A 20,417-nucleotide genomic window follows, 5' to 3' on the forward strand; every position below is an offset into this window, starting at 1 on the left:
ATAGATTGATTCTTTCTAAGTGCTATATGAACTGAGGAAGCTCCAGCACCGAACACAGGCCAGAGCATTTATTGTTTCCTACATTAAAGTATAAAAGCTTGTTGAAAATAAATGGGTGGCAGAGATGTTACTAAATTTTAGCATGAGCATACTACAAATGCTGAGAAATTTCTTGATAGTTTTGAATTTACGTAATGAGTTATTGAAGCTCTGAAGAAAATTGAAATAGATTCAGAGTGCATTCGTGCTAATTTCTCTACCTACACTGGGCAAGACAACTTCAATGCTCCTAATCATTACTCAGCAAACCCTTGAGAAAGTAGCACTTTATTGGCTCGAGGATGGGAGAAAGGGCAGAAGGGTGCGAAATGGAATTTGGTGAACCTACTTTCTTAGGAGCACAGAACTCTGGACTAGATATATAGTGCAGGTTGGTCCTTAACTTACATTGGGGTTATGTTCCAGCAACCCCATCATGCCAAAAAATCATAAGTCAAGAAAGAATACTACAACGACCATTTTTTTATAATTAAATTTTGAATACCTTTATTCCACACGGGAAAAAAATTAACGTCCACAGCTGAAAGCACAACTGGGCATGAAAAATGTTTGAAGCATTGAACTAAAATTAATTTCTGGATTTTATGAGGATGATGGGAACGCTAAAGTGCCAGGGTCATCAATTTCGCTCTCTTCTGATGTTGCTCGAGAACTGCTCGTGGAACGCACTGTGTCATTGGCAATTCTTGAAGGCACTGGGGCATCGACACTGTTGACAGCTCTGGGGCGTGGTTGAGTCAGTATCATGAGAGAATATGCTGTATGATACTCTCGCGCCACGCTACCATCACCCAGCATCACAAAAGAGTAGTGTATCGCATATTGCAAGCGCTGGAACAGATTGGAATTTGAAATTGAAAGTAGGGTTTTGAACCATAATAACTTTGAAAAATTGTAAGTCAGACCATCATAAGTAAGGGAGCACCTGTAATTGGAAGTCGTTACTAAAGCCAGATTGCAGGACTTAGTTTTCATTGTACCATTCAAGCAGGTATGGAGCTGAAAAAAAATGAAGATTTGTAAGCAAAAGCTCAAGCAGGGCATTGGGAAGCCCAAATGGTTCATGAAATGTCTTTAGTGAGCAGTATTAATGAAAATCCAAGACAATTCATACCTGCATTTAAAATGAGATGCTTACTTGGGAGAGGATAGGACCACACAAGAACAAAGGAGAATATATATGGTTGGAGTGAGAGCAAGAGGGTGAAGTAGTTGGGAGATTTTGAGATCAAGTAAGAGATGGTGCTGGGACTTTTGAAGAGTATTAAGGTAGAAAAGTCCTCAGGGCCTGATGGGAGATACCCCAGTTTTTTGAAAGAGGCAAGAGAGGAGATTGCTGGGGGCTTGACAAAAAAAAAATTGTATGGAGTGAAACATCAAAGTCTACATGATATGATTGTAGGAAAATCACTGATATGCTGGAGGAACTCAGCAGATCTTACAGTTCCCATGGGAGATAAAGATATATAACTGCCATTTTGGGCCTGAGCCCTTTAAAGTATGAGTTCAAAAGCAGGCAAGTACCAGAATTAAAAGAAATGGCAAGGGGAGAAGTACAGACAAAAGTTATACATTGAATATGGAGGGTATGCCAGGAAGAGGAAAGGTGAGAATTGATTGGGGTGGGGTTGGCTCTATGAATTCAGAAATGGGGGAAAGAAGACAGGGAAGAGAGTGAGCTACATGAAAGAAGAAAGGGAAAGATGGGGGGTTGGGTTACAAACAAAAACTGGAGAAATTTGTTAATACCATCTTGTTGGAGGGTGCACAGAAATTCTGAGGTGTTGTTCCTTCAATTTGTGGCAGGAATAAAGACAGGGAAAGATTGGGGGAGGGGGTGACAAATGGAAACCAGGGTAATTGATGTTAATACCATTTAGGTGGATGGTGCGCAGAACTCTTAAGGTATTGTTCCTCCAATTTGTGGGTAGTTTCAGTCTTGCAGTGAATGAGACAATGGATAGACATGTCAACAGGAGAATGGGGGAGGGAAATGAAATGGTTAGCCACTGGGAGACCCCTGCTATTGTGGCAGACAGGTTGCTCGGCAGAGCAATTTCCCAGTCTTTGTCTCGTCTCTCTGATGTGGAGGAGACCACAATGGGAGCACTAAATGCAGTAGATGTCCCCTGCAGATTCACAAGTGAAGAGTTGCTAACTTGGAAGAACAGTTGTTGACCTTAAATGGTAGTGATGGTGGAGGTATGGGCACAAGTGGAGCATATCCTGTGGTCACAGGTGTAGGTGCCAGGGGAATGATTGATGGTAAGGGAGGAGTGGATAAGGGAGTCATAGAGAGAGTGGTCAATGCAGAAGGTGGAGAGGGGAGAAGCAGAGAAGATGTGTTTAGTGGTGGGAACACATAGTATGTGGCAGAAATGGCGGAGGAGGATATGTTGGATGTAGGGATTGGTGGAGTGTTCAGAGAGGATATTTGAAATACCTTCCTTGTTACTAGGGCATAGAGGTCCAGGGCAGATATGTGGGTAATGCAGGCTATGCGGAGAGGGTGAGTTGATGGTGATAGAGGGAAAGCCACTTTGTTTGAAGGAGGATATTTCTAATGATCTGGCATGGAAGACCTCTTCCTCGGAGAATTTGCAACAGATAGTAGAATTGAGAAAAAAGAGTGGAATCCTTGAGGAGACAGGGTGTGATTAGGTGTAGTCAAGGTAGCTGTGGGAATCAGTGGGTTTGTAGAAAGCATCTGTCAAGAAGGTGCCTCCTGAGATGTTGAGAGAGAGATGGAGAAAGAGAACAGTGTTGTTTGAGATGGACCAAGTGAATTTGAGGACAGGGAGAAAATTGGATAAAGTTGACAGGTTTAACATGGGTGCATGAGGCAGCACCAAAGTGGTCATCACTGTCTTGGAAGAAGAGATTGGGGCCTTTCCTATATAAGCTTGTACCATGTAGCCAACAAAAAGGCAGGCATAGCTGGGACCCATGCAGGTAACATTGGCTACCCTTTGACTTGGAGAAAGTGGGATAATTCACAGAAGTTATTGAAGGCAAGGACCAGTTCTGATAGCTGGAGGAGGGGCACTGTTTTGGTCTAATGTCAAGGAAGAAACAGAGGGCTTTGAGGTCTTTGGTATGGGGGATGCAGGTGTGCAGTGCTTAAATGTCCATTGGAAAGAAGAGCTCAACTGCCTCTCCCATAATATGCCACTGAGCTTTCAGATACCTTTCTATACTCCATCTTGTCATTGTTTCAGGTTTGACCTATGATGGTGATGTCATTTTCAAACATAGAGTTGGGGCATTGTTTGACCATGCAGTTGTTCGTGTACAGGGAGAAGAATAATGGATTAAGGAAACAGCCTTGCAGGACATTGGTGTTCAGAATGATCATAGAGGAGATGTTGTCACTAATCCTTACTATTTGTAGTCTTCAGGTCAGGAAGCCAAGGAGCCAGTTATTGGGGGCGGGGGGTGAGGGATGAAGTGCTACTGCCTATATCATAGAATTTTGTGATGAGTTTATTTGGTACCATGGTGTCAAAAACAAAGCTGCAGTTAATAAACAGGAATCAGACATAGGTCACCCCATTCAGATGTTCCTCTGATGCTATTCTCTGTTTCAATAGTTGGCAAATTGTAGAGGATCGAGGCTGGCTATTAGGCTTGTGTTATAAAACAATTAGTAGACCAGCCAGCCTAAAATTATTGGTCATCAAGCTATTGTGGAAGATGCTTAGGGATAGGATTTACATAGATTTTGAAAGCCATGGTTAGCATGGTTTTGCACTGGGCAGGTCATGTCTTACAAATTTGATAGTTTTTTGAAGTGATGAAGGTGATTGATGAGGGTAGGGTAGTTGATGTTGTTTGCACGGACTTTAGTAAGGCATTTGTCAAGATCACTCATGGTTGGCACATCTGGAAGGTACAGATTCTTGGGATCCACTGTGAATTGTTAGTTTGGATTCAGAATTGGCTTGCCTTTAGTGATGCTGAGAAATGAATCAGCCATGGTCTTGAGTGGTACAAGTAACATAAGGTGCTGCATGGTCTGTGCCTGCTTATGCTATGTATAATATAATCATACACCAGAGACTAGTGGAAAAGCTGTCTTTGCTGAGACTCAACACCCCTCTTTGTAACTGGATTCTAGACTTCCATTGTGGATAAGACAAAGGTGATTTTGGACTTCTGGCAGATTAAGGACAAACACCCTCCACTACACAGTAATAGCTCGGGACTGGAGAGCACCAAGTTCCTCAGAGTGCACTTAAGAAGTGACCTATCCTGGACAAGAAACTTCTTCTCACTTGTCAGGAAGGCACAACAGTTTCTGCACTTCTTTAGAAGGTGACGCAGGCAAGGCGGCCAGTCATCATTCTGTCAACTTTCTACAAGAGTTCTAATGGAGAGTGTTCTAGCTGGTTGCATCACCATGTGGTACGGTTGCTGTGGAGCATCAGATCAGAGGTCAATCCGCAGGACTATAAAAGCAGAGAGGATCACAAGGGTTTCACTCCCAACCCCCCCCCACCCCAACCCCACACCCCATTGGTGACTTACCAGGATTGTTGTTTAAAGATGGCTCACAAATTCAGGGAGGATTCCGACCATCCCACACGCAGCTCATTCCAGCTACTCCAATCGGGAAAGAGATACAAGATTATTAGAGCCAGAACCAGCAGGTTGAGGAACAACTTCTTCCCACAGGCAGTGAGACTGCTGAATGACTGATAAACCCACTCTATTCTTTATTTTAGTGTACGTCTACATGTACTGCATATATGTATCATTTGGCTGTATATGTATTTGCACTGTTTTGTACCTTAGACCAAAGAATACTGGTTTGTCAGGTTGTACTGGAACCAATGGATGATATATAAACTTGAACTTGAACCCTTATGCTGACATCAACCTAATCATACAAGTTGTTGACAAATGTGAAGGACATTTGAGATTCAAATATCAGAGACCTGCTGTCATGTGTTCTCAATATGAGACCTTTCCATTATTCCTACTTTCTGCCTCCTACTAGTTACTTAACCAAGTCAATAATTTGCTTCTATTCCCTGACCTTGAGTTTTGCTGAAAAATCTTTGAGGAGACATTTAATCAAATTTCTTTTGAATCTTCACATAATAAACACTGATAATTATGGAATGGTCAGTGCAGAAGGTGGAGAGGGGAGGAGCAGAGAAGATGTGTGGCAGAAATGGCAGAGGAAGATATGTTGGATGTGAAGATTGGTGGAGCGTTCAGAGAAGACATTCGAAATCCCTTCCTTGTTACACATGAGGGCATAGAGGTCCAGGGCAGATGTGTGGGTAATACAAGATATGCGGAGAGGGTGATTATAATCATTTCATGTCTATTAATTGAGGCACCTCTTCAAATTATTCACACAGGTATATCAGGCATGCCTCTAGGTAAGCAAGCAGGCTTATTAGCCCTTTTCATGCTGGCTAATTAGGGAACTGGTTAAGGAGGCTGTTTTACCTTTCACACTGGACCACTGTTAACCAGTTCTCTGAGTCCTTTTGCACTCCTCACAAGGCATCTTAGGGGATTCTATCCTCCAGAGGTGACACCCGAGTGATGCATCGAGTGATGATGAACCTGCTCTAAATCTTGATCAATGTATTAAGATCTTGTATATTAACAAAATTAATCATGCTAAATTATAACATAATTAATCATTATGGACAGCACAGTATGAGCTCTTCAGCCCCCGTGTTGTGCTGCCCTATATAAATTTCTAAAAGACCATGGGAAGGTCATATAAAACACATGGCCACACAATTTCCAAAGGCATGGGAAAATCCCAGCGGCAATAGTGCACAATTTATAAAGACTTTGGGAAAGAGTGATGGCAAATCTGCCCTCCCAGAATAACGTGTGGCAGAGAAAGGCCTGTGTGCACAGATCACTCATGGAGGGGCTTCTCTGCCACACGGAATTCTGGGACGGAAGATCCACCATCTCTCTCCAGCTGCGAGTTCTCCACGGTCCTTTAGAAATTTATAAAGGTTTATTATAGGTTGGAAAAGTTTATACATATTTAATGTTTTGTTTCCTTCATATTCCTGCACTCTCACATAAGTGTGTCACTACTTTATCCCAGGATACCCTATGCCCCTTTCACACTGGGCTAATTGGCACAAAGGTGTCATCAGATGCTGGGTTGTATCATCCCTGGTGTGATTTAACACCTGCATGCTGATTAGGGAGCTTTTACACTGGACCCTTAACTGGTAGATTGGCCATAAATTGCTAAGGCAAAGTGCCAGTGTGAAAGGGGCTATTGATAAGCAGAAAACTTTCAAGGTCTTCAGTTGACACATCTTCATTTATTGTCTCATAAATTCCTGATAACAGATTGTGGATACTTTGTAACTTTCCTGCTTCATTAATGATGGACATATGGAATCTTATAATTTAAAGTTACATATACTGAATCATAATATTGGAAAATTCCTTCCGGAAATGCCATGAAGAAAGCAGGGATAAAATTTAACGGTATATATTTTAGCATCTGAGAAAATAAGGCTATACAAAACACAACTCCTGGAAAAAATTCTAGATTAGTTCAGGATTGATATTGCAAATGAATTTGGTTTAATCTGTTAAAGATATGGAAAAAGAAATCTGAGCATTGTATGATAGCATTATCCATTGTAATTCTCCTTTTAAAAGGAATATAATTACTATCCATTCACATATCAAATGTAATTTATTTCATCCTGATTTTTATGTTATTTATTGTAGAGTTTTGGTAGATTTTTCACTTGCCAAAAAATTCTTGTTCATGCTTTGGATATAATGTTTTTACAGCTGGTGTCAGTGTCAGTATTGCTGTGGATATAACAATAGAGCGAATTGGGCTCTGATTACATTATCATGTGAATGCAAACATTGAATAGCCTTCTCATAATACACAAATTAACCTTGTGAAAAAGGTCATCAGTGCATTATCCATGAGTGAATATATTATCTTTGAACTGTTGGTTAATAATCTTAACCATTTACTGCTATCACAATTCCAAAGTTTCAGTTCAGTCAAATATGTAATCTTGTATTTGCATAGAACAGTATGGCACAGAAATAAATGTCATATTTTGGCTTTCACTTGGAAATTCTAGGACAGCTTGTGAAAAGATGGAAACATTTCCTATCTGCAGGGGGAAATCTGGGGTGAGCCCTTGATACCTTGATGAAGGGCTCCAGCCTGAAACGTTTATCTTTGCTATTTAAGGCACACTGCTTGACCTGCTGAGTTTCTCCACGATTGTGTCTTTTACTTCAACCATGGTTTCTGTGCAGTGAACTGGACTTCATTGTCTGTATTATTCAGTTGGCTGGCTCCTCCCTTGGCTCCAACCTCACGTATCCCATTATAAACCCTGGGTTTCCCGCCTTACCTCAGATTCACCTGTGGACGATTGTATATACTGGCCATTGATTGTAAGCTATTAAAAGTGTATTTGTACTCCTCACTTGTCTCTGAATACAATCAGTTGGTTTCAACATTAACCTATTAAAATTGTAAGCAGGATGGAAGCTCCAGGTTGACCCTCTGTCCCCTGAGGCCCCGGAGAAATTCGCCTACAGGTTGGAGTGTTTCCAGTCATTCCTGATGCCCACACAAGATGTCTTCAACACTTATAGCCTCTGGATGTCGGCACTTCTCTTTCAAGTCAGCCTCAAAGGGGTTCGCTGTCATCAGAGACTGTGCTACACACAAGTCGGCCATAGAAGGCTTGGAGGACCACTGCATGAAGCCCCAGAACGACATGCTGGCAAGGCACCAACTCTCTCAACATCACCAGTGTCCGGGTGAGTCGCTGGATGATTGTTCTTGAACAGTGGGCTCTGACTAAAGAGTGCCACTATGAAGTGGTCACAGCCCGGGTGAGAGAGGAGGAACAAATCCTGGAGACCCTCGTAGCAGGAGTGAGGTCGAGATACCTGAGGCAGTGACTGCTAGAGTTGGGAAAGAATGACTCGGCCAGGACCCTGGAGCTGGTGAAAATGCTCGAGCAGGCCAAATTGGGAGTTGATGACCTTGTGGGCGAAAATAGAACCTTTTCAGAGGACCAGGTCATTGGAGCACCTGTGACCAGCCCCCCCCCTCCCCCACCGCATTGACTGCTGCGACCACACATGATTGGTGATGCCACATCTGTGGACAGGCATAGCACCCCTATGTCTGATGCCCCGTGGAGGACTCCATGTGTGCTGGATGTGGTAAGCAAGGACACTGGGTGAAGGTCTGCAGGACTAAAGGGAACCCAAAGAGGGTGACTGCATGTGCAACCTCCAAATCATTGCTTGACCCATATCAGAGTCCCAAAGCACTGGCCTCAGCCTCTCTGTGCTGCTGGCTGCCAGAATCTTGCTGTGCCTTGTGGCGAGACCTGCCACCGGAAGTAAAGCATAGCGGGAAGTTACGGGGCTCATCTTGCCGCACCTAGAGGTTGATGCCATCTTGTCTGCTGCAGGCCAAGAGGAGAGAATCATCATCAACATGGGGACTAACAGGGTTTCTGGAGCACTAAGATCAGTCGTCCTGGATCAGGCAATACCTCACTGAATAACTCGACGATGAAGGTGAGAGTAAAAAGACGTTTGACTGATTGCTTAGTAGACACTGGCTCCACTGAGAACTTTATAAACTCTGCGACTACTCTGCGGTACAACTTAAGAGTGTACCCGATGGACTATCGTATTTTCCTTACACATACTCTGCATTGATCCAGGGGTATTGTATAGTACATCTAACTGTAAAAGGGTGGGAATTTTGTACGGTCTGATTGTCTGTACTGAAGGATTTGTGTGCTCCTGGTGTTGTGGGGCTGGACTTCTTGCATCACCTTAAAAGTGTGACCATGGAGTACTCTGGCCCACTCCCTCCAATCATGGTGTGGAACGGAAGGTCCCAAAAGCCGGACGCCACATGCGTTCTCTTCACCCTAAATATTGATATCCCCCCCACCCACTGTTTCCGAACTTGACTCCCGATTGCAAACCAATAGCTACAAAGAGCAGTCGATACAGTGTGGGGGATCAGGAATTTATTAGAGCTGAGACACAGCGGCTTCTCAAAGAAAACAACATTGAGTTCAGTAACAGCCCATGGAGAGCCCAGATGGTAGTCGTGAAAGGTGGAGAAAAGTCCAGGCTAGTGATTGACTATAGCCAAAGAATTAATTGTTTCACGCTCCTGGATGCATACCCTTTCCCACAAATTTTGGACATGGTAAACAAAAATTGCACAATATCGGGTCTATTTGACCACTGACCTGAAAGCTCCATACCATCAGTTACCGATCCATTCTGAGGACCATCCCTACACAGCATTTGAGGCAGACACTCTATCAGTTCCAGAGAGTTCCTTTTGGCATTACTAATGGGGTCTTCATCTTCAAGACAAATGAACAAAATGGTCAATGAGTACGGGTTGAAGGCCACCTTCCCTTCTTGACAATAGACAATAGACAATAGACAATAAGAGCTGGAGTAGGCCCTTTGGCCCGTCAAGCCAGCACCGCCATTTTACACTCCAGTAAGTGTGTGTTCTGAATGAAACATCTGGTGATCATGGACTATGTTATGGAGAATGGCATCGTTGGCCTGGACCCCAATCGAATTTGCCCCTTGTTAGAATTTCTGATCCTGAAGACCATGAAAGCTTTAAGGAGGTACGTCTCCTACTACATGGTAAGGTCTGTCCCCTCTTAAAGTCCCCCCTCTTTCCAATTGTTGGCTGAAGCCCAGATGGCATTTGACTACGTTCGGAGCTACATTGCAAAGGCCACCATGCATGTTGTGGATGAGAATGCATCCTTCCAGGTGGAAAGCGATGCCACTACCATTAACCAGGCAGGCAGACCAGTTGATTTTTCCTCCTGCACCCTCTAAGGCAACAAGATTTGGAACCCATCTCCAGAGAAAGAGACTGAAGCCATTGTAGAGGCCATCAGGCACTGGAGGCATAATGTGGCCGGCAGAAAATTTACACTACTCACCGACCAGCAATTGGTGGTATTTATGCAATAATGCAAAAAGGGGTCATTGATGAGTATTCACATTTTCCGTTTGCCAACCCCTCCGCAGACATGACCACCACCATGGTCATCAGGGCCTTGCACTCTATTTTCACCCTGTTTGGATATCCCAGCTATATTCATAGGGACCGGGACTCATCACTTATGAGTGAAGTGCTACACATGTACCTGCACATAAAGGGCATTTCCTCAAGCAGGATGACTAGCTACAATCCCTGGGGGAATGGACCAGTTGAAAAAGAGAACGTTACTGTATGGAAGGCAATGAAATTGGTTCTCCGGTCCAAAGGCCTTCCAGACTCGTGCCAGCAAGAAGTCCTACCCATGACACTCCTCTCCATAAGATCACTCCTTTGCACGGTGATCAACACAACTCCTCACGAGCTTATGTTTACAATCCAGAGGAAATCCACATCAGGGACTACTCTCCCAGCTTAAAAGCATGTGAGGAGGAGCAAGAGAGAACCCCTGATTGAGAGGGTGCACCTGCTGCACGCCAACTCAATGTGTGCCTGATGGAAGAGAGGACACCAGCTCGATCAGAGACCGGGCACCCACGTCAAATGTGCCAGAAACTACCGAGTACCCCACTGGTCATTAGAGTGGCTGAACACCCATCGCTGAGAAGAAGTGGTCCAATCCACCCCACAACATGAGCTTGAGACCCATTGACCCCACAGAGGGTCAAGAAGTTCAGGAAGCCCAAAGTTCTCCAGTACTGTGGCGCTCAACCAGAATTACCAGACCCCCTGACAGACTTAACTTGTAAATATTTGTAAAGTATGTTTTTTTTAATGAATGGTCTCTGTTTTTCACCCACAGGCTCAATTCTGGAGGAAGGGGTGAATGCAGTGAACTGGAATTCACTGTCAGTGTATTGTTCTGATGGCTGGCTCTTCCCCTGGCTCCACCCTCACCTACCCCAATATAAACTCTGGTTTTCCTGCCTTATCTCAGATTAACCTGAGGACTATTGTGCCTCCTGGCCATGGATTGTAAACCATTAAATGTGTATTTGTACTCCTCACTTGTCTCTGAGTGCAATCAGTCACGTTACAGTCTGTAGACTTTCATGTTTTACAATCTTGTTGAGAACTTTGTAGAAAAGTGAATGCTGGAGCTTCTACCTTGTGTATACTGAGCGTTGCTTGAGATATGATTTTATGTTGTGAAGTGCCCTTCCATTGAACCTTTATCTTCCATTAGGATCAGGGAGTAGGCCTCTGCTGGGCTATGAGAATTGTGATATGGTGCTTGAGCTGTCTTTCACTGATATAAATTTCCTAATTTCCAATTTTATAATTTTCTGATAGTAATGTGATCTGACATCAGATCCAGTACTCATATTACAAAGGAGAACAGCCTTAAGGTGTTTGAATGTGGAATCACTGAATCAGTTCAGCACTATAAAATATGACAAAATAATGAAAACTCAGAAAGATATCTTCTTGTGGTTAGATTCCAGTTCCAGCTTAGTTCTTAAGCAGCCCATTACTCATCTGCATAGATGTGAAAAACTTTGTATCTCCAAGGTAACTGGAAAGTAATTTTCTCATTCGAGATGCACTGTGGTTGGATGCACGAGCATGCTGACAGACTGATCCCTGAATTGGATCAAAACTAAATTATAATAATGAACGTGATTATATTCAATTGCCCATGCATGACAAATCAGCAAGCAATTGCACAGTTTGTGATTTGAAGCTCAATGGACATAGTGAGATCTGGGTGCTTGGTTCGGTCACATTCGAACCCAGGTTGTCACAAACTTTTTGAATATTTCATCACTCACACTACTTCAAGCAGATGCACTTCCCAGTAGTTATGGTCCCCAAGCTCACTATTCCTACCCTTGTATGTGGACGCGCACATACACGTACACGTACATTTCCAGCTCTTGTAGGTTGACAGGTATTTTCATCTTTTGCTGTGGAGGTGTTGATTAATTCTGTGTCCTGTCCTTGTTTCCTATGGTGGGATCAGCACTGGAGAGCATTATTGTGCACGATTCAATAAAATTGCAGGATTAATTTCAGACAACCTTTGTATTATTGCATTAGTTGGTGTTGAGAATGTGCAAGTTACATCGAAAGTGAAAGGAGATGAACATCCTGGATGAGGAAAAAGAGAAGAAAAGGAGAAAGAGAGATATTTTGATTGAATGAGTTGAGTCAACTGGAGAGGGAAGCTTATGAAACTTAATTGTACTTTTACTGGAAAATGGCCTGCATTGATATATGCCTTAATTTCCCTTGAGAATGTCATGATGGGTCACCTTGAATTGCTGCAGTCCTTCAGAGGAGGAGTACTCGAGAAGCTGTTTGGTTGGCAGTTCCAAAATTTTGACCCAGTGACCATGAAGGAACAGCAATATACTGTAATCGTTAGCCAGGATGGTGTATGACTTGGAAGGAAACCTGCAGGATTCCCATACACCCTTGGCCTTTGCGATAAAAAATCATGGGTTTGAGAGGTGCTCTCTAAATTGCCTATGTGAGCTATTGCATTCCATGATGAAAGGTGCTGATTATGCTATGTTGTCCTGGATGTTGTTATCATGTAATCATCCAGGCAAACGGGACATATTCTACTGACCTCCTGCCTTGAAAATGATATTTTTAAAAAATTGTAGTTAGAAGTGAAGGATTCCATTCTTTGATCTGCCCTGATAATATTGATGTGTCCTGTCCAGTTGAGTTTCTGGTCAATGGTGACCCCGATATTGATGGCAATGATAATGCTATTGAATTTGTATGCTGTTAATACATTATATTAATGGAGGCCATATATTTATTTCTCATTCTAGTGATTATAATATTTTTGTATTGCTTATTTAAAGATGTACCCACGCTCCTGTTCGGCTCCGAATCATTGGTCCTCTACCAGCATCATTTACGGCTCCTAGAACGCTTCCATCAGCGCTGTCTCCGCTCCATCCTCAACATTCATTGGAATGACTTCATCACCAACATCGAAGTACTCGAGCTGGCAGAGTCCGCAAGCATCCAATCTATGCTGCTGAAGACCCAACTGTGCTGGGTGGGTCACGTCTCCAGAATGGAGGACCATCGCCTTCTCAAGATCGTATTCTATGGCGAGCTCTCCACTGGCCACCGAGACCCGAGGTGCACCAAAGAAGAGGTACAAGGACTGCTTAAAGAAATCTCTTGGTGCCTGCCACATTGACCACCGCCAGTGGGCTGATCTCGCCTCCAACCATGCATCTTGGCGCCTCACAGTTCAGCGGGCAGCAACCTCCTTTGAAGAAGACCGCAGAGCCCACCTCACTGACAAAAGACAAAGGAGGAAAAACCCAACACCCAGCCCCAACCAACCAATTTTCCCTTGCAACCGCTGCAACCGTGCCTGCCTGTCCCTCATCAGACTTGTCAGTCACCAACGAGCCTGCAGCAGACGTGGACATACCCTTCCATAAATCTTCATCCGGAAAGCCAAGCCAAAGAAAAAGAAACTGCTATGTCAAAAACATTGCTTTTGCTTTGAAAGCAAGAGACACCTGAGAACTGCAATGACATTGTTCAGATAATTGCAGGAAGCAGTGACCTGATTAAACCTTTCTCTGACATCTTTAGTGGAGATCAAAGGCTCAACAGCATTTCCTTCTGTTGCAAGCTTTTTGGGGTTGGAACAGAGTGCAAAACATTCACAAGGCCCTTTCAAGCTACCTCAGAGGTGGTCAGGAAACTCAGTAAAACCTACCCAGGTGTCTTGCTCCTGCAAATTGAAAGGGGAAATGGCCAACCTGGTTACTCTGGTAATGTCAGCGCTTACATGCATGCATCACAGGGAAACCCCTGGCTGAAGTGCCACTGCCGCAAATGGTGGTGGTGGTGGGGGGGGGCGGGGGAGGGGGGAGGGGGAGGGAGAGGGAGAGTGGTTGTTGCTGTGATCGGGGTGGGGGGGAGACTGGTTGCTGCTGCGAATTGGGGGACTGCAATATGTGAACATCGCTCTGGTTTGTGGCAACTGCTGAGTGAGGGAATGCTGGAGCAATGGTGGTCTTCCTTACCTATAATTCCCCACACCACTAGAACTGTTGATCAAGTAAGTAATCAAAAAACACAGAGTTGGGTAAAAGAAGCAGGAGGATGGTTTCATTGGATCGTGACCATTCTGATGGTCGTTTTGCCTGACCTTTGCCTGTGTTTGTTTGGAAGCATTATGGAAGTCACACAATTTGTTTCCCCTACAAAAGGAAGAGGGGAGTTGTGACAATCATTCATATGAAAGAACATTTCTCTGGAAGCAACTTGATAAAGATTTGTGATCACTCACTGATCACTCAGTGTCTCATCTACATAATTACTTCTGAACATCAGTTTAAAGGTTGTGGGTTTCAACACAGGATTTCTAAGACTGAACGTTGAATTTAATTTCCAGAATTGTATCTAAGCTGTAATAATAATATTTATTTATTTATTTTATTTAGACATACGGCATGGCAACAGGCCATTTCAGCCCACAAGTCCGTACAATTTACACCCCATTAACCTACACCCCTGGTACATTTGAACAGTTTGGGTAATCCACACATTCACGTATATTTGTGCTAGTGGGGTTAAGTGTAGATTTAAGTAAAATGTTATTATTAGCAATTATTAATAAAACAATTGTTTTAAAAACAACATTGTCTTGGTGAATTTCTATTGTTGCTGGTCTATCACATAACACTTCATTCAGTATCATCTGCTAAAAATTCAAAATTTTACCTTGCTTAACCGTCAATAATCTGTACATTTAGGAAAATGGCCCATGAATATATTGTATACTTACAATATTAATACTGCTACAGAAGAACAATACAGTAATTTGCTCTTAAATACTGGCATTAGCTTAGTGAAGTATCTCTATGCTTCACAGGAGTGATTATGGAAGAAAAGGTTGACAAGACTGAACTTTCTCAACCATCGCTAATTGGTCCTGAACTGGGGAGGCAGCTGAAAATCAACTACTTTGATGAGTCAGGAGTAACATAGAATCAAGATTGATTAAAATTGGCAGATTTCTTTCACTAAAGGACACGAGTGAATCAGATTAGTTTTATAACAACTGCTACTGAGACTAAAAAAATCAGATTTTGCTCAGTTTTTGGGATTTAAATTCTCCAGCTACCATGATGGGATTCAAACTCCTGTCCCTGGATCAAAAGTCCAGAACCCTGGCTGTGATCTTAATAATTTAACCATGACTGTTCATTGATTCAAAGAGCAGCATTTAGAAAACAATCATCTGAAATTCTGCATTTTTTCCAGAATGCCAGATGAGAATGCTAAATAAGATTGATCTGTGCCTGTGCTACATCTGGTATAAATGGTATATTTTAATTATTATATTTATTCAATGTTATTTGAGTACTATATTTTTATTTGATGCATTCAGTAATTCTAATATATTTTTATCTGCAGATATTTGTCTTTGAAGATAATTCATTCCATATAATGGAAGGAGCCAAACAAGTATTGCATATAAATACCGCAAATGAATTACTTGAAGACATTTTGTAAATAACAGACAACTCCTTTGACTTCACATGGAAGATCATTTGGCTTTTATTGATGAGTAGGTGTTAAGAATAGACAGGAATCCTTCTAATTAAGGATAATTTTGTGTCAAGAATGCTACATTTCTTGTGAATTTGTTGTGTAATCACAATCTCCCTGTGGGGTAACAGAGCAATCTCTACAAATGCAACTGCTTAACACATCATTCATAACAATTTGCAATACCCAATCAAGAAATGGTATATACTTATTTTAAATCACCATTATCGAGACAGTATGTTCAAGAATACTAATAAATTATGGCACTTAAAGTGATGGAAGGAAAGCCACAACCTGCTTCTATAATCCTATCCAAATGCAAAAACAAGACTGCCCTTGCATGCATAGGCTCGTGCAAGCTCTTGCCCCATTGGAATAATTTCTTACTACCTGGATTCCATCCTATTGCCCTTTTCCAGTCCCCTTCCCCTTACACACAGGACCCCTTGCTAACTCACCAGCATTCTGATAACTCCCATAAGAAATAGAAACAGGAAGAAGCCACCTGGCGCATTGAATTTACTCTACCATTTAATCAGATCAAGACTGATTTGGCTACGGATTCAACTTCTGTAACCACTTCCCCAGGGTGGGAGAGCTTGGACAGGGGCCAGTAGTGGAATGGTAAATCAGGGAGGGATGAAGAATGATAAACCAATGGAGAAGTGGAGGCAGTTGATTGGCAGGTATCAGATAGGAGTAAAAAGGGGGTCAGGGGAAAAAAGGTGAAATTGAAAGTATTACAGAGGGGTGATGAGTGTAGACAAGGGTTACCAGTTTTGGAATCTGATAGGCAGAAAAGGTGATAATGGTGATTTATTGGAAGCTCTTTGGGAGAATTGAGGGACAGATAGAATCACATGGAACTGAAAGTGGAGGAGAATTCTGTTGGTGAAATGTGGGTGTAGGGGGATGGATTCAGAAGGGGAGGAGGATGAAAACAAATTCAAGACTTTCCCCTCTCAAAGCCATATTGACCATAATCTGACCATGACTTTCCACATTTGAATACATTATTTCCCTAAGTATCCTTTGCAATAGTTTCCATGCAATTGATTTAAGGATAACTGGCCTATAATTTTTTTGGATTATTCTATTTTCCCTGCTTGAACAATAGTGCAATGTAAGCCACTCTCCTCTTCTATCCTCCTCTGGGACCTCCCCTGTCACTATTGAGGATATAAAAATTTTCATCAAAGCACTTGTCAAAGGCACATCTCTTCATTAGACTCTTACAATAACAGTCTCAAGGGACATCCACCTAATGCTCCTCAGAAGACCCAAAACCACCTCTTCCTTGATTTTGAAATGCCCTAATTCATGAACTGTGCTCCATGTCACCATCTTCACCCTTCTCCTTGGTAAATAATGATGCAAAGTACTGAGTTAGTACCTTTCGCATGACCTCTGTCTCCAAGCACAAATTCTCTTGTTCTTGAATGGTCCTAGTCATTATCCTGTTTTGATTGTAGACAGAAAATTGTAGGCTGTGACCCTGCTGAATCTTACATCACAGCCCTGAGCAGTATTGGACCAGTTTGTACTGTCAATACTTTCATGCTTGTTTGTTTGCTGGAGCGCTTGCTTTTATTCATAGATGCTTGTAAATATACTTTTTGTTTGATGCTAATTGCATTTAATTGGCTTTGTATTTTGTACTTGGTACAATGACAATAAAGTTGAATCTAATCTAAAACGTCTTGGTATTTTCTTCAATCCTGGTCACTAAGGACATTTCATGGCCTATTTGGGCTTTCCTAATGTCCTGCTTGAGCTCTTTCCTGGAATTTTTATATGCCTCCATTGACCTGTATGATTGTAGCTTCCTGAAGCTTACATATGCATCCTTTTTCCTCTTGACCAAGTTCACGACTTCTCTTATCATTCAATGTTCTCTTAACTTGACATTCTCATCCATCTGTCACACAGGCACATGCCGGTCCTGAATTCTAATAAGTTTATCCATAAACAACTGCCACATGTCTGTTGTGGGACTGACCAGTAACAGCTGCTCCCAGTTAACCCTCCCATGCTCTTGTCTAATTATATCATAATTTGCTCTCCACCAATTTAGGATTTTTCTACAAGGCCCAAACTTATCCTTGCCCATAACTTGAAAGTTAAGGAAGAATGATCACTATTCCCAAAATCCACTTCCACTGAAACTCCAATCACCTGGCCAGGGTCATTTTCCAATGCAAGGTCTAATATGCCCCTTTCTTGGTTGTGCTTTCTACATGATCCTTCAAGGGACTCTCTTGGACGCACTTCAAAAATTCTGCCCCATCTGAGCCCTTGGCATGAAGGATGTCCCAGTCAATATTGGGGAAATTAGTCTTCCACGATCCTGTTGCTTTAGCAACTTTCCATAATCTCTCTACATATCTGTTCCTCCACCCCTTGGTGACTTTTGGGAGGCCTCTACTTTAACCCTAGCAGAATGATTACACCTTTCTTAGTTATGATTTCTACCCATGCCACCTCAGCAGGTGAGCCCACCCTGATTCGGGTTTTTTTTAATGTCCTATGACACTCTCCCTGATTAGCATTGCTGTGGCTCCACCTCTTTTATGTCCTTCTTTATCCCATCTAAAACAATGAAACATCGCAACACTGAGCTGCCAATCCTGTCTCTATTGCAGTGATGCCACTATTCAGATAATATTTTGGGTTCATATTGTTGTCATCAAGGTGGATAATCTCCAAGGTGGAACTGTCCACAAGGCATTGTTTCTGTAATGTAGTTGTTCATTCATTCAAACTCCCCATATCTGCCTGGAGTAGTCTTCAGTTTTCCCTGCTACCCAGCTCTATGTTGTCTACAAACCAGAGATATTGCAATTAATTTCTTTGCCTTGACCATTAATATATGTTGTGAACGGCTGAGGTCCAAGCAATTAACCCCATGGTGTCCAGCTAGTCACTGTTTGCCACTTGAAAAAGATCCATTAATATTAGCTAGATGGTTTATATTAGTCCGTTGTAATTGCTTTGAGTGCTCAGAACTAACATTGTGATTAATGAGTGGCCGAGAGTATCAGGCTCAACTTGAGTGAACCAGCTGGAATTTTGCAACAATCATGTCTGGCAATATTCTGCTGCTAATCCACAAGTGAACAGAATTTAAGTTTGCTGATGCTCTGCTTTTAAATATAGATATTTTATAGGATAATGCAGGTGTACGTCTCTTGAATACTCATCGTTTCCCACTATTGATTTAACTGCAATTTTAATTGGGGCCATGATCGTGTATAATTAAATAAATCCTCAGTAAGTTGGTATGTTTGTCATTAACAACTGCTGAATAAGCACTCAAAAAGTCAAAGAAATGCATTGATATCAGTTGTGGGTGTCAAAGTAAATTAAAAATACTACTTACAAGGAGTAAATAGTGCATCATTGACCAAAGTGCATTTATCCTAATATTTTGTTGTTTTTCCATAACCCCATACACCTGCTTTAAACAGGTAGATAATGTGGATATATGTGAGATTATTCACCTTGATGACAAAAAAATCGAAAGCCCAATTATTATCTGACCAGCTGCAAGAGGGACAGAATTGGCAGCTCAAAGTTTCTGGGTTTCCTTGTTTTAATGGGATAGAGAAAAGGGTGGAGTCATAGCAATGCTACAGTGTCACAGGGCGTAAAAGAGATGAAGTCATGGTGGGCTCAACAGCTGAGGTTATCAAAAATAAGAAAGAGATGTACTCTTTCAACACTCCTCTGCAGGGTCCAATTGCCCAGCGATTCTGCCTAATGGCCTGTGCAGGTTTAAACGGCCTGTGAAATGGGGCCCGCAATGGCTTTTACACAGAAGATTCTCAAATGTCTGGCACCCAAGATGGCAGAACATGTGTTGTGGCAGCTCAGAATCTGAGATTTTCAGGCTCTGGATAAGCAACAGATCAGCTCTGGTCATTAGAGTGGCTGAACACCCATCGCTGAAAAGGAGAAGCCCAGGAGAAAACACTACAGGGTAAGAAACCATGGCATGGACCAATGTGGGGCATGTTGAACAAAAGTCTCACCAGGGCACAGGGTTTTGGTGAGTGGCTTTTGGGGACCAGGATTTGTGAGGGTGCCAATGGTGAGCAGGGTTCTTGAGGGCCTCAGGCTCTGACAGCTTCTTACTTGCTCTGACAGGGATCGAGGAGGAGGCCTTGGATGCATCATGCTTGGGTTCATTGCTGGGTCTGACAGGAGACCCTATGGCTGCAGAGGTTGTGGGGTTAAGGAGGTAATGGCATTGAAGGAGCTAATGGGATCTATGGACCATGGATGTCTCTGAAGGGGCTCTCTTTTGGTTGTCCTCATCTGGATAGCGGTGCTGGACTCGGCATCTCTGTGTGCCTTGACAGACATATTTTTGTGTACTTCGGAATCTTGAAACTTGAAGTGGGGGATTTAAGTAAAGAAACGAGACAAGAGTTTGAAAATGCTGGAATCTGGAACAAAGAAACAAACTTCCAGAGAAACTCACTGGGTCCAGCAACAGATCAGTGGAGGCAAATGAATGGTTGATGTTTTGGGTTGAGGCACTGAATCAAGACTGGAGCAGGATTTAAATCAAATAATTGACTTAAATAAAGCTCATCTCAGCATTTGTAACCATGAAATTTGTGGGACAATGTTCAAGTCTTTGTGATTTGTTAATGCTTATGTTTTATCCCATTTTTATTGCCTCACCAGTTCAGATGAGTTGAAAGGAAACTGTAAGTAGTGGCAATGTCAGCAACATCTATTTCCACTGAAAGAATAAATCAAA

General features: G+C 42.4%; 2 long non-coding RNA genes across 2 annotated transcripts in view; one reads left to right on the forward strand and one right to left on the reverse strand.

Annotated features, from left to right (window-relative positions):
• The window catches only part of LOC138736808 (uncharacterized), a 98,291-nt gene extending 81,002 nt beyond the window's left edge, over nucleotides 1-17,289 (forward strand). The window contains exon 3 of the long non-coding RNA XR_011340596.1: nucleotides 15,515-17,289. This is a non-coding gene — a long non-coding RNA (uncharacterized lncRNA). The remainder of the gene's footprint in view (nucleotides 1-15,514) is intronic.
• Nucleotides 550-4,785, reverse strand: LOC138737676 (uncharacterized). Its single transcript, XR_011341136.1, has 3 exons — nucleotides 4,588-4,785; nucleotides 986-1,059; nucleotides 550-891 (listed from the first exon to the last, which is right to left on the reverse strand). It is a non-coding gene; the product is annotated as an uncharacterized lncRNA (long non-coding RNA).
• Nucleotides 17,290-20,417: the final 3,128 nt, after the last annotated feature.

The sequence above is a fragment of the Narcine bancroftii genome, chromosome 6 (genome assembly GCF_036971445.1).
Source record: "Narcine bancroftii isolate sNarBan1 chromosome 6, sNarBan1.hap1, whole genome shotgun sequence".
NCBI classification, from domain to species: domain Eukaryota; kingdom Metazoa; phylum Chordata; class Chondrichthyes; order Torpediniformes; family Narcinidae; genus Narcine; species Narcine bancroftii.